This window comes from Neopsephotus bourkii, unplaced genomic scaffold (genome assembly GCF_033783945.1).
Source record: "Neopsephotus bourkii isolate Nb327-2 ecotype Australia unplaced genomic scaffold, CSIRO-AGI_Nbou_v1 NB_1433, whole genome shotgun sequence".
NCBI lineage: Eukaryota > Metazoa > Chordata > Aves > Psittaciformes > Psittacidae > Neopsephotus > Neopsephotus bourkii.
In genome coordinates, this window is record NW_026901910.1 from 2,430,771 (window position 1) to 2,445,701 (window position 14,931).

General features: G+C 45.9%; 1 protein-coding gene and 1 long non-coding RNA gene across 4 annotated transcripts in view; both read left to right on the plus strand.

The window, feature by feature from the left end:
• KCNJ5 (potassium inwardly rectifying channel subfamily J member 5) overlaps positions 1-14,931 on the plus strand; it is a 40,602-nt gene that overhangs the window by 12,727 nt on the left and 12,944 nt on the right. Inside the window, exons 2-3 of one of the 3 annotated variants that reach the window (XM_061368449.1) lie at positions 9,414-9,548; positions 9,980-10,142. The exons of 1 other annotated variant lie outside the window; for it this stretch is intronic. The gene's annotated coding sequence lies outside the window, so the exon portion shown is untranslated. The remainder of the gene's footprint in view (positions 1-9,413; positions 9,549-9,979; positions 10,143-14,931) is intronic. One more of the 3 variants, XM_061368451.1, reaches the window with a different exon arrangement.
• Positions 6,878-14,931, plus strand: part of LOC133220401 (uncharacterized) — a 132,076-nt gene continuing 124,022 nt past the window's right edge. Inside the window, exon 1 of the long non-coding RNA XR_009727710.1 lies at positions 6,878-6,929. This is a non-coding gene — a long non-coding RNA (uncharacterized LOC133220401). The remainder of the gene's footprint in view (positions 6,930-14,931) is intronic.

A 14,931-nucleotide genomic window follows, 5' to 3' on the forward strand; every position in this document is an offset into this window, starting at 1 on the left:
AAGAGTAAGGAAGGGAACAAGGTTTGTGGAGTGAGTGGTTGGCTATTTCCCAAGAGTAGGAATATGGTCCCAAAGGCAACACAGACATAGGACAGGGTAGTGAAGAAATCAGCACATCCTCTTTACATGTGTTATGCTCTTTGTTCTGTTCCTTCATTGGGAAAAGGGTTTCCTTGATTGTTTTCTGAGTTCAGTCCACAGTCCTGTGGAGCCTTGTGAAATTTAGGGAATGCCTGTACAGGGAAAGCTGGATCCAGCAATGAAGTTTGTACTTGTGAGCAGCGGCAAGTGTGAGCAAAGAGTGTGTATGCCATGTAGGCAGTGCTAATGGGAGATAGAGCCATGTGGTTCCTGCCCTCCCTCTGCTTGTCTCATGTTGTTCCCATAAAAGTTGCCACTGATTTTGTGTGTGGTTGCTGTTATAGAAAGAAGAAAGTATGAAGAAGCATCCTGGGCTCCCCCCCCCTGCAGAACCACAGGTCCTACAGCTACATGCTCTCTTGCTGGAAGCACAGTCACTAGGTGATCATGTGGAGCCCTATGGCTTTGCTGTTGAAGGTCAGGACATTAGAAATAGGCGTGTAAAGAATGGCTGTTTTACAGATGAGTGAACCCATCCAAGTGGGTTGCTCAGGAGGGCAGTAACAACAGGCTGGGTAGCAGAGAGCTCACAGCACATTTGGGAATAGAAAGCAGCCTCAAGTGTCTGCTCTCACCTGCTAGTTTTGCATGAGCAATGAAAAGAGTCAGTGAAGTGTCTTCATGTGCGTAGGCTGGAAAGAACAAAGTCACTGAGGGACAGCAATACAGTGGCTGAATCCTTCCTAGTTCAGTGTTGGGCAAGTTGCTCTGGTGATACAGAGCTTCCTTCAAGAGGCAGCTGGCTTTGAGCCTCTGCCTTAGTGCTGGAATAGGAAGTGGGAATGTAGACAACTCTAAGTTTGGCTGCTTGTCTCTTTGGCCTGACAATTCCATAACAGACTCAATGACAAGGTTACATAACTGAAGACAGTCTTCTGTCCTTCCTCTCACAATGTGCCCATACACTGAAGTCTCTTTGTGCTGAAGTTTCCCCTTTACTATAGGGTTTTGTCATGTCTACTTCTATGGAGCTATGAGGTGCTTCCTGAAGAGGAGCTTAATTTACACCCAGGAAGGCACCTTCATCTCCTGTAGCAGGAACTTCATGGTGCTCCATCAGCCACACTGAGGTGAGCCTTAGCATCCTGTGGCCTATTCTGTAAATGGGGGATGTGCCAAAACATGCTTGTCCTGCACAGTAACTTGTAAATACTTTATAAATTCATATATAAACACATATCTGGGTAAAGTACTTTAAATTGGCACATATTTGCATGAAAAAGCTATGGAAAAATACCTGATTTCGGTAAAACTTCTGCTTCATGCTTGACCTTTTGTGCCTTCTTGCAAATAGGATGCACAGTTGAGTAATGTTTCAAAGAGAAGTGTGGCTTTAGGAATGGTCAGGACAATAACGAACCATTGTGGCTGCCCACCACCCTCTACTGGCCTGTTCAGGGACTGCTGGAGGCAATGCTAGCTCTGCATGGGATGGGAAAACCTCTTAAAGAGGTGAAAGAAAGGTGAAGCTTTGGGCAGAAAGCACTTCTGTTTGCATTTTCACACCATACCTGCCCGAGTAGCACAAAGCTCCATCTTCCTTTTCAACGTAGGGCCAATGTCACCGATAAACCCAACCCTGATCAACCTTTTCTTGCATGCCAAAATGATTTTGCACAGCAAAAATCAGAGCTTTTATGTTTGCTTTGCTGATTTTTGAGGGGATGGGGTGGACACAGTGGGAAGTATAGTTCTGAGTTGAAACAACTCAGATAGGAGCACTATGCGTCTGTTGGCTTTGGTAGTTTTATCCTTCTGTCTGCTCTTACACCAGAAAGCAGTGTGACTCACAGTCATTGAGTTATTTCTATGGTTGTGCTGCAGGCTGTGTAAGTTTTATAATGGCCTGAGATTACACTGATTTCCATCCCAGGTTATAGCAGAACAGTGGACAAATTTGATGGCTACCAAAAAAGTAATTTCATCCATTTGGGTGAAGCACCTTTTCTGGTACAATTTTAGCCTCCAATTCCAAGTCAGCGCATCGAGTGGCAAAGGAAACCCAGGCAAATCCAGCCAGCAAGGAAAGCTTCACTGAGGCAGTGCAGGGAAGATCCACCAGGTTTGCTGTATTTCAGTGAGCTGCTGCTGCGCACATCACAGCATGTGAGGGAGCTCAGGATGCTCAGTTTGTGCTCCAGGCTTGACTGGCTGTGTAAAGGGACAGGGTCTGGCAGGACTCAACAACAGGCATCTGCACTGCTCATCTTTCTGGGGAATTGGGCTCCTATAGTCTGTAGCATCATCTGCCTTAGGCATGTCCCATCACACAGCTTGAGGGAGCTGACTCATTGCAGCTGCAGGCTGCAAGAGGTGTGTGTTTGTAGTGATGGCTGCCAAGCCTTGCTGTCACAGCATCAGTGTTAGTCCTACAACAAATGCTTCATCCTCTCTGGTTTATGTGAATAGAAGGGAACCTACCCCCATTATTGCAGAGCAGGGAATACAGGGGAGGCAGGAACAGAAAGACTCAACTCGAAAGAGTTCTAGCACATTTTGTCCTTAGTGCTTTAGCCAGTTGCTGCCTGCACTATTGGATTTATGCACCTGGGTCAGGGACTGCTCGATAGGGCTTTAATTTCCTCTGGTTATACCCCGAACAGGCCTGTCTAGGGACAGAAAGCACATTTGCAGTGTTACTGAATGTCACCTCTGTGCAAACAGAACAGAGGAGAAAGATTCTAGTCATAACCGTGACCTGTATGGAGGGGTGGTAGGCTTTCTGGCTGCTGATGGGGGTTTGGTATCATTTTCCTCTGAGTTTCAAGGTCAGTTGGCTCCATAGATACCAATATGCCAAGAACAAAACGTACAGCTGTGCCAGGAGTGTGGGACATGCTGGCACTCTGAACAGCCCTGGATCATGGCCAGCAGCACCCGGCAGCCAGCGCACAGGACTGTTCCTACAAAGGCACTTCATTACACTGATACCAAGATGTATCTTTTCTCTCCATTGCCTCATTAAACATGAGTTATTCATGTTTTTTGTGGAAAAGCCTTGATTCAGCACGATTTGGAGGATGGGGGAAGGTTTTATTCATGTACTACAGAATCGTATAGCAATACCTGAGTGCATAACGGGCAGCCTGGGTCCCTGAATCAGTGCCTACAGTAGAAACCAGACGCCTATTTTCTCTTCTGATTTATTGTGTACAGAGAAAGCTTTCACTGTAGCTGGTGCAAGTTCCTACAGGCCCTTTCCCTTCCCTCCTAGATATGTTTCCTTTTGTCAGTTATGTGCTTGAACTATCAACCAGTCAGGAAAAGCTGGAGTTAACTTCATCTAGAAATCTTTGGCAGACTTCAAATATTAATGCATTTTATAGTGTCTTTATTTTTCCCAACTGTCAGTTATTGCTACCAAAGCAGGGAATTCCTTATAAATATTGAATGCTGCTGCAAGGTCTGGGGAGAAAAAACGTGTAGAAATGGTTCTCAAGCTCCCGAACAACTGAAAAACTGCTGACAACCTTCCTAATGTTGGCAAATGCTGTGGAAATCCAACAGCTGAAAGTTAGCAGGGTTTTCTAGTGAGCAGCCATAGTTGTTGAGTTTAGCCAGTCTATGCGGATGCCTCCTTGACATAGACACTTTGGGGAAGAATGGAACAATTGGGCTTGTTCTTAAAGTTGTTGTAGTAAGATGGGGCTCAGAAATTGGCTTTAAAGGTTTGTTGCATGTAAAAGGATAAAACTTATTGCAGTGCAGATGAAGTGCTGGAATTGTGACAGAGCAAGCGCTATAGCAGCAGGAATTCGTGTTTGGTTCTTTATGGACCCTCTCATTACCCTTCTCACACCAAAAGGATCCTAGTGCAAGGTATAGTTCAGTCTCTTATTAAAACTCAGCGCTGTGCATTTCAAATGGGGTTTGAAGGTTTCTCACCTTTACGTCTCTAGTTCAAATCTAGCCTGGGTTAACTACAACTGAAGCCCTAAATCCCTACTGATGTCAGTCAGATCCTAAGGGCTAACTGAAATAGAGGAGCCAGGGGTTAACTGCTGGGGTATTATCAGCTAATCTGTCTATCATGCACGGTGCTGGTTGGCCTCTAATAGAGCCCTTCTGGCTCGAGAGCTGCTCCCTCCAGTGTCCTGAACACACTTGGGGTGTAATGAAAGGGCAGATCTAGAGAAAGGCTGTCCAGACAGTACCCATTTGTGGCTAAATAGAGGCCTTTTGTCCCCAGGGCTGCAAGTCTGCTGCCAGGCACCCACAGAGGAGATTAAACAGTAATAAAAAGACTTCATTAGAGACAGTGGGGGTCATTTTTTCTGCAGCCAGCATAGAGCTGAAAAGAATCCTGAAGTGAACTCAGAGCAATGATGTGTGAGACCTGCTATAACAAACGCTGGTTTCCTTTGAATTCCTAAGAGTGGGTTGCAAATAGTATTAAAGTCTGCTGTGTAAATGAACCAGGTATGCTGATGTGCATTGCTTAAAATCTATCCTCAGGTTAGCATTTTTGCCCTGTAGACTGTGCTTCCTACACAGAACATGCTGGTTTGTGTTGTGCTGATCAGTGATGTTCAGTGCATCGTGGTTTCACGTAGTGACAATCTAGGGCTTCAGGTGAGCACATCAGGCTTTGGTTGAGCTTCTGTATGTGCCCAAAGGCAAAATATAGTCTGTTACACTCTCATGCCAAGACATTTGTAGTAGATTTCTCATAGTGAAATGAAGGAAGTGCTGGCTCTACCTCTTGTCTGTCTCATATCATTATTGGGAAAAACACACGCTGGAGTTGAGATCCTTTTCCATTGAAAGAGCTATGTTTTTAGATGAGCTTGAGAAACACTCTGTACCTTTCTGCTTACATCCTGTCTGCACCCATCATTCTCTGCAAAGGGAAGGCTGTACCTTTTTAGGAGGGAAGTTAATGCAACAGAATTCCCACCTGAAAGAGCCAAGGCATTTGCTTTAGTGAGAAGCCTTTTTGCATCCTGGCAGCCTGGCAAGGAAACTGTGTCCATAAATTTGCCATCACTAGCAGTTTACTGTGACCTCTGCATTTCTTCTGTTGTTAGGGAACAGCCAGGCACTCTGGAAGCTGGAGTTGCAGTCTATCTATAGAAGAGATGTCACACGTGTGCAAGTTCACACGCACTTGGTGCCCTTCACCTGCGTTTTCTAGCCCTGTGGCTACCATGGGCCTCAGTGGGAAGTTCAGCCTCTGGGTGCACTTCAGCCTTAGGTTCTGTTGCTGCACCTGCAAAATGAGACCTTCATTAGTGTTAATTGCAACAGCAGTTAAGTAGGAACTGGAGGAACAGGCTTGAGGGCAATCCAGAAGGTAGCAACGGCCTGGGATGTGGAGTGGCTGGTGCACATCTGCTGGCAAGAGCCCCATATCACTGGGAGAAGAGCTGCCTCTTTCCCTGGCTTAGCACTAGCTCCTCATTATCATTTCAAAGGCAACAGACTCCTCCACACACGCTTCACAGAGGCAGGGGAGTTTATTACAGCAACTTTTCCTTCCCTTTGCCTGCCTCTGTTCCTACTTCCCAAGCTGGGGTTTGAGTGTGGGGTTTGAGTAAGCCCCAAAACACACCATGAAGGCAGACAGTGGGTGACTGTCATACCCATATCCTCAGAGCTTTCAAGTAAATCTCAGCTTCCCTTCAGCTGAGTGCACCGGGGAAGCGTGGAGGTGGATGTGACAACCTTACAAGCTGTTTCCAGCTGTGTTTTCTTCTATTGGGTTGGCAGGATAATGGGTGACAAACGGGAAGAGACACCGCTCCTTCCAGAGCCCCAATTGCACAACAAATTAAAATGCTCCCTGAGGGCACAGTTGCTCCCTCTCCAATCAATACATGTAAAACCAGAGACAGCCTCCATGGATTTCAGAGCAAGCTACAGCTTCTGTCACTGGTGCTCAGACTGGAGACTGTACTTTGGGTAATAATTGTCAGGGGCCAGTCTGTGCTCATCAAGGTGGGGATGCTCATTTATGTGCAGTAAAACCCCAGGGGACTGGAAGCTACTCCCTACTTGGTCCATGAAAGCTCAAACCCGCTGCATTCTATAGGAACCAGCAACAATCCTCACTGTTGGCTTTACAAAAGCTTTTTATATACATAATGTCCTCAGAGAGCTATTTAGTTCTACCAAAATGAACTTAAAGTTTGTTCTTCCACATCTTGTTGTTCTGTTATCATATCTGGGAGCTAAGTGTTCCACAGTTGCCATAATTCCACCCTGTAAATAGCCCTGTACTTCCTTTGAACGATGAAGCACAGCTGGTAGAGCTTGAGAGCACCTGGAGCACACTCCTGGAGTTGGATCATTCATCCCATTTTAACATAAGGGTCTGATTTAGGTTCCTTCTGATGCTACCTACATCAGTTAGAGGGAAAATAGCATGGCTGTTTGAACTTGGATCAGTGCATCCTAAATCGCAGTGCCTATGTAGAATCCCATCCCAACCACTGAGAGAGCTTGGAAAAGCAATCTTTCTGTGTTTCCTTGTTCACATCCTAGCTAAGAGTATACCCAAACTGTGTGTACTTCCATTCTGTGTTACATCTGCCCTTCTGTAGCAAGCTCACGTCTGGAGTCCTCTAACGTACTTCAAACTTGTGCAGCCACTGACAGCTTTTGAAGCACTGCAGCAAGGGCAGGTTGGTGTCACTGCCCCACTGAGGTATGGATTCCAGCTGGAAAACTCTTTCCAGGTCTGGATTGCCTTTAATTGGTACCAATTGGAAAATGTAATGGCTGCCCCATCCCTGGCAGTGTTCAAGGCCAGGTTGGACGGGGCTTGGAGCAACCTGCTCTAGTGGAAGGTGTCGCTGCCCGTAGCAGGGGGTTGGAGCTGGATGAGCTTTACGGTCCCTTCCAACCATAGAACCATTCTATGTTCTATGAACCATTCTATGGTTCTATGAAATACTATATGTAGCAATGTGCTAGTTTACAGTGTATGAATAAGGGCACAAAAGTCTACCAAGATGCACTCGTATGCACCCATGTAGAAGGTACTGTCTGGTGATTAAATAAGTGGCTCCTCAAAGGCCTTTAAGGTTGATTGAAGTAGGTACCTTCAAAGTACCCTCTTTTATGGCCTTTGCTGGGCTCTGTATGTTGTCACAGACAGCAATTACAGCACCCTAATGCATTTAGGATGTGTGCAATCCCAATCTCCAAACCATCATCTGGGCAGAGGTGTAATCTGCACAGCGCTGTAATTGCATCATGTAGGAGCAGAGCTGTAGCAAAGAGGAGTGCCAAAATTATATGCCTGACAAATGCCATTAGGGAAGAGGGCTTTCTTCCCAGCTGGATAATACGTGTGAGATGTTGGGAATCAGGGATTTCTGCAGCCTCACAGAGCGGTGGGAGCTTGGAAAACCCACATTCCGCTTCAAACCCTCCCTGTACCCCCCTTGTGTCAGGGTTGATGGGGAACCGGTGGAAGGACACGGTGCCAGCAGATGGCAGTGCCTGTTAGCAGTCTCAAAACGGGAACGTGGTTTTATTTGCCTTGCATGAAGCTCAGTGCCCCCCCCCTCCACCTCCATCTAAGGGCTGGCAACTGGGTTCCCAGTTGAAGCGCACTGGATAAGTGCATGTGGGAGCAGGGAAGGAAGGCTTCTCCTAAAGCTGGCTCTGCCACACAGGCTTTGCAGAGCCTCTGTTCCAGGCTGGACAGCTTTTCCTAGCACAGAAGTTCTTTCTAAACCTCATTAAATGACACAAAATGAACAAAGAAGCAGAGCTGATGCCTTTCAGAAGGTGACACTTTCTGTAATGCTGATGAAGCATCACCCAAGCACTCATCTGAGTGCCCATGTTATGGTTCTGGGGTGACTGACTCTCCTGCTGTGTGAATTAATGCTTAGTACTTTTGAGTCTGAACGCTTATTAAAAACCCCCAAATCCAAACTGTGAATGTACTCCCCAAATAACTCTTCCATAAGGATAATTCATGTATCATTACCCCGAAAAGTAAAATAAATACCACTGAAAAGAGCGTTTCTAGCAGTTCTGAGCATACAGAAGATCTGATGTGCTTTCATAGGATTTAATGAACAGTATACTGCTTTGTCTTTTAGTTTCATTGAAAATAGCTTCACTGCTGATGTGAATTCAGTTCTCTGTGCTGTTCACAACCTAGATAGGGTATCGCTGTCCTGATGCATGTGGAACAGGAGCCAGACTTGGCTGGTTGGATCTCACTGCCCATACTGTGGCAAAGTGGGAAATACAAGTTAAGCCAAATTACAGCTGCAAAACTGATTTTTAATGGCCCAAGTCCTTGGTCTGATTCCAGATTCCTGTCCCAGATCCAACCTCCATGTACAGAGAACAAGAGCCCTGGTGAAAAGCACCGTGTGTATAGAGGTGTGCGAAGAGATTGATTCTTAACAAAGAGCAGTATGACTATGAATGGTATGTAGAGCTGTGGCTATTTCCCTTTCTTTAGTGTGCCTGCCTTTGCATTGTACCAGCCTAGCTTCCATAAAATCCAGTTTTATTTATCCTAGGTTGAGGATGGTTATGAATCAGATCCTCCCATCTCCAGGAAGTTCCACCAGTTCAATTTGTTTCCTGATCCACACTGAAAACGCTAATAATAAGTTGCAAACTGTCCATACAGTCAAATGAAGATGTCATTCCAATGCTGACATGTTCCATTAGCAATAGGATAATTTAAAAACCCTAAGAGATGAAAGTTTTTCAAAGCAGAACATGGGAAAAGAAGCTTTCAGGTTCCAGCAATGCTGACCCATCCCTGGGCAGTGCTCTGGTTGTGACAAGTTCTCCTTTCCTGATCAGCTTCTCTGTGAAAGCATTTCTGATGGACTGTAATGTGTGGGGTGGAACAGAGAATTGGGGGGGGGACAGACAGGACACAAAGCCTGAAGGGAATCTGCCGTCACCAGGCAGATTTGTCTTGTATTTGCAGCTGACCTGACATTTGCTTTTCAGAAGAGGGAATATTTTACCAAGCACGGGACACAGCAGGGTATTATCCATGATTAAAAAAGGGAGAGAAAAGAGAGAGACAAAATATACAGCCAGAGCTTTGAGAGCATTCCCTGGAAGTAGCTGATCCCAGGCAAACAGCACCCTCAGTCAGCAAACACCATTCCAGCAGCTCCATGGTTGACAGGCCAGGGAAAGGTGCCAGAGGAATCACGCTCTCCCTCTTTCTCTTCCCAAATTCCTTGCTCCAGCCTGGAGGGGTTTCCACACATACGTGCACGTCCTCCTTAAATGCGCAGCTTCTGTGTTCTCCTTATTCTCCCTCTTTTTGTGGGTTTTAGGACCTGCTTTCTGTTTGTGTGATTTTAAAAGAACCTCCCCCTCCCTTAAGAAACCGAAAGCCCAATCCTGGGGTGGAGAACCCGGGAACCAGGGAAGGGAGAGCCGAGAAGAGATGGGAAGGCACGGGAGGAGAGGTAAATCACAGCTCTTGGGGAGCGGGCAGAGCGCACAGCCCAGGGCAGGAATACGCCTTTCCCCCGCCCCAGCCAGCCCGTTCAGTGCAAAACAGCGCTTTAAACCCCTCCCCTCTTCGCTTTCACTCCCGGCCCCTTTCCCTTCGCTGCTCATTCAGGAGAGACGATGCTCCCCATCACACTGAGTCCTCTTCTCTGCTCCCCCTCTTCCCCAGCCCTTTGAAAAGCTTTCCACTCGCAGGAATTTGTATGGGAGAGAGCGGGAGCAGGGAAAGGCAGCGTTTGCCAGGCAAAAAGTAGGGCTGCAGCAGTTGAGGTGAGGGTTTGGAGCACCCTTCTGCTCTGACAGAGCAAGGGAAACCAGGAGCACCGAGGGACAGGGGCGTGGGCATTGAAGCCTTCAGTGCCACATAAATGCTTCCTAAACACAGGCAGAGGGAAGGAGGAAGGAGGCAGCCCCGGGACCAGAAGACGACCGCAGCTCTCTGGTGATGGCATGGATCAGGCGCTGGTGTACCTACCTCTCAGTCCTGCCACCGTCCATCATCCCCCAGGTACCCAGGCACAAGACTGATGCGGAGCTGCTCCTAGCAAGTAAGTTACCTGATTTCTGATTCTTTTTCCAGTTCACTTCTACTCTGACTTCTTCTCCTGCCCAGGAGGCAGCAAGACAAGCAGCTGAGGTGCTCGTTGAGCTGAACCCCAGGTTTCTGTGCCCAAACCTGCCAGAGTGTGAGCTAGAGGTGTGCTGTAACTCACTCGCTGCTAGAGAACTCTTTGGGAAGCCAGAGATTAGATGTTGATTTTAGGGGGGGAAAGCACTGTGAAATCTTAAAGGTGTTGTGCAGGAAAAGGCACTGAAAATGATTAACTGCTCAGATACCAAATTAGTGGAGATTAGTGGAATACAATGGGCAGGGGGGAGACGATCAGAAGCAGCCCTGAAATGTGTGGAGTGACTCCATAATCCTCACCTGGAGTCAAAGATTCAATTAATGTATAATTAGGATACTTACTAATCAGCTTAGTGTTTAAAGAGCCCTTTGATTTAATACACTGGGAATCCCTGGGGGTGTTTGTAGCTCTGGGAGGTAAAAGTGTGACTTACTGTTTTACTGCTGTCTGCTCACTGATCAAAAAGGTGCCCAGAGTCGTCCTTTTTGTATCAGCACATAGTGGCTGGGAGTAACATGCAAACTTTTGTGTGTCATGCGGCTTTGACCTAAGAGTTTCAGGAACCGATTGAGAATTGGCAGAAACTTGTGTTCCACAAAGCTTAGGATCTGATTTGGGGGATTCTGTAATCGAGCAGGTCCTTCTTCCTGCACCCTTTTAAGTAGGCAGCTACACTGGATTGGTAGTAGAATAGCTTGGACGGCAACAGAAATGGTTTCTCTTGCTAGTGCAGTCCAAGCAAGCAATATCTTCTATAATAGATGAGAAGTGTGTCTGGTAGTGTTTGTGTTGGGGGAGTTATTCACCTTTGGGGTTCAGTTCTTTCTCCCACTGTTCCTACTCAGTTGGAGTTAAAGGATCAGGATCATTTCAGTTTCCCCATCTCTGGAAGGTTCCAGCCCAGTTATGAAAAAAGAAACAGAGTTTTGGAGTCTTGTTCCAAGACAAATCTCTGGACTCTTTTTACATGAGAATCACCCACTTTCTGTTCAGTTTGAGGCTGGCAGAGCTGCTTGGACATTTGGGCTGAGCACTGGCACTTAGCCGGCAGTTTGGTATTAGGCAGGCCAGTTTGTCTCTCTATGACTCATCTTTTGTCTGCACAATGGGTTCAATAGCACGGCCTTGGGGCAGAAGGAGCCTGTATTTGGTCAGTTCATTTTGAACTCTTTGGATGCAATTAGTGGAGAAGTACGAAGTCGTGTTAAGGTCCTTCATTCCCAGTTATTGTGATGGTGAAATATCTAAATGGTGGAGAACAGGAATGCGAGTGCTCTTGGGGCAGGATTTTCTCTTAGAATAGATGTTCTACTTTCCCCAATGCTCAGTATGTGCTGTCCGTAATGAGCCAATAGCTGGAGAACCGGGAGTGTCTTATCAGGCCAGAAGTGTCCCTTTGTCTTTGGTCGGTTGTGTTGGTTGAAAGATAGCGGTCACATTCTCAATGATGCCATAAGGTCCCCCTATAAATAGTAAAGGGTAAGAGGACAGAGAGAGAGGCTGCAGAGTGCCTCAGGCAGGCTCTTCCTTGGGGCTGCAAGGATCAAACTGGCATATTTTTGGGCTTATTTGTTGGGAAAGTTATTATATCAAAATCAGGGAAACCACCAGGAGCATGATATTGTGATTGCATCCTTTGCACATGGGCTTTTCGTGCTCAGCTCCTTTAATCACTCAAGTATAAGGTAATTGGCTGGAAGCTGTATGGATTATATCCTCCCATCTGCCCTTTGCATCTGAATTGTGCTATATCAAGTAGTAGATACCTGTTATAGTGTGGAAACTCCATGTTCCCCAGTCCTTGTTCTATGACTGATTGTTATAGCCTATAAACGGGGATCATTATGATGTTTCATAAGGCATTTTCTAGTTTTCACCTTGTTTTCTGGGGAAAAACCCCACAACCCACCCCAGTTTCTATTCTCACTCCAGTTTAGTTTCTCCACTCTTTTCTGCATTGGTCTGAAATCAATCTATTTAATGAAACTGCAAACTTGTGCGGTGTATGGGATTTTTTTTATACTTTAATCCATAGTAGTGGTGGGGAAAATCAATTTGAAACCTGTAGCTACTTGAGAGAACAGAAACATTATTTCTTGGTGTTAGAAATTGTCTTATTGGGTTATTCCTGCTGATAGATCAGGCTGTGCAGGCTTCTTGGAGTGATCTTTAGGCACTAATGAAGCAGACAGGGACTGTTCATTGCTGCTGGCTTGGTGGAAGGGGATTTACAGGCACTCATTTGGGATTTTGGAAACTCTAGGTTTAATTCCCTGCCCCACCACAGACTCCCAGTGTGAGCATGGAATGTGCAAGTCCCTGTCTTGAGATATGGGCAACAGAGCACTTCTTTGCTTCACAGATCTCAACAAGTAAAATGTTAAGGCATGTGATACCTGTGTTAAACACTGAAATACTGGGATACTCCAGGAATGGGACAGCCACATGAAAGGACTTGGGGATCATAGAGCTGTGATTGTCCAGAAGGGTAAACTGGGAGGGTATTAGCAGATAAAAGTAAAGCATAAATGTTCATGTTGTCTGTCTTTGTGTTGGAGTCCTTTGAAAGCCTAAACACCTTCTGGTTTGGTATTTCATAGCCTAATGAATGCTAAGCAGAGAGGCACCATCATCAGCCACACGTGTACTTGGTGGGCATCTCCTCTAGCCCCACAGAAATCCCCTGGTACAGTCATACCTGTCAGTGTGTTAGAAAAGCAGTGCTGTGACTGAACACAAAGAGGAAATTAGAGGGAGAAATCTTCCTTGCTTCAGTGCTGAGTGAGATTACACTTTGAAAAGCAGTTATTTGGATGAGGAAGGTTTTGAGCCACATGTTCATTAGCCAAGTGCCAGGAGTCTTCCTTCTTGTGCAGCTTCCTTGGGTTTGAATAAGTGTAGCTTTTCTCCATCATTCCTTCCACCAATAGATCTCCAAGCACTTTCCAAAGAGGCAGACCCCCCCATCTCTATTCATAAGTCAGAAGTGGAAAGATTACATGATTTGCACAAAATCTACCTGCTTTTCTTTTCCTTGCATGCCTCAAAGGGTGGCCTCATGTTGCATTGTTGAGTCTCAGTTGTACACAGGCAGTAAATAAAAGGATAGTGGGAAAGACATCTTTCTCAGGGAAATCAGAGCTCCTCTGTCAGTCACCATTTATCTACAGTTTTAAAGGCCATCTATTCTTAGTATTCCTTCTTCCTCCATCTTTCTACTAGCACTCTGTTCAGCGATCAATGCCTTTATTCTCAACTGGGTGCTACTGCTTTAATTTGCTCTCTTCCTCTCCCAGCTTTCCCATGTTGCTAGTGTCTGTCATTAAGAGTTTCATTCCCTTGCAGCAGTGTAAAGCAAAGGAGAATATGTGCCCCAGAGGAACCTGGGGACCGTAGCTGAGGCTCTGCTTTTATGGGGAGTAGGGCAACAGGCAGCGAAAGAACCAGGTCAGATTTTTCAGTAATGAGCTCTTGAATTTTACTGCTGTATTGACTGCTTGTTGAGCAGTATAGGGCTCTTTGGCTGGGAAAAGGGATGACAATTAAACAGAATCCAGATTTGGGAGGTTTACTGAAGAACAGTTGCTCATTTATTCTCGGCATGCAAGAAAACACGAGCGTCGGGTTTAAAACAAACAGAAAGATGTACTTTTTTCACACAAACTTGATGACAAATTCATGTCTTCAAGGTCCTGCCTGCCAGTTCAGACCTCTCGGGAAGCAAATCCTGTCCCCACTGAAACGTGCCGTTTCCTTAAGCAAGATCAGTGCTTATTTAAATTGAAAAAGTCACCACGGTCAGCAGGGGGGGAAGTTCCTTTCAGGCTTCTCTTGTTTTCTTTTCTTGCAAAGTCTTCATCAATTTTCTATTGTGAAGACTTGGAGCTATCAGAGCTCCATCAGCTCTGCAGAACAATGCCTCCTGAAGACACTTAGCTAAGCCCAGCCTTACTCTTCTTCAGCACATCCAAGAGCCCTAAATGTCACCACCTGCCCCACTTCTGTTGTCTGGGCAGAAGCTGAGCAACAGCAAGTCTGGTAAAAAGCCTCTCTGTGAGGCTGATAATACAGTGCCTCGCATCTCCTTTTGCAGTAGCCTGTCCAAAGGGAAAGCAGCTTTGTACAAAAGTGACATTTTTATTATCCTGGCCTCTTTAAACCAGAGATGCCAAAGAAACAGGAGGGTGCATGGAACGATTAGAGGCAATTTCACCTCTCGGGTCTCTTTGCTGGAGGGAGCAGTGATTTACAAACTGGAGTCTGAATCTGTGGGAGATGCTCACAGAGTAATTGCTGTTATCTGGAAGCGATGTGTGTGCTCGATAGCAGTGGCAGCCTATTATCTGAGGAAGGAGTTAACCAAATCCTCGCACAGGTGCAGCACTCCTTTTATAGTATCTTGCTATTTGGGTTAATGTTTCCCAAAGCAGTTGAAACAATAAGGGAAGGACAGCAAATTTCCTAGAAGATTTGTGTGCCTTGGATCTTACAGACCTCATATCCATAGGTGGGGAATTAAGGCTCACAATTAGAGAGAAAATACTGGAATCATTTGGAACAGAAAGCTGGTGATCTGCAGACACCTAACCTGCTCTCAAACTGCTGACCAGTGTTATTCCTCTTAACAAATCCAATGCCAAGGTTCATCTGCTGAATTATGTCCAAAACCCACGTGCTGAGGTGATGCTTCTACAAGGATGGGAGAGCT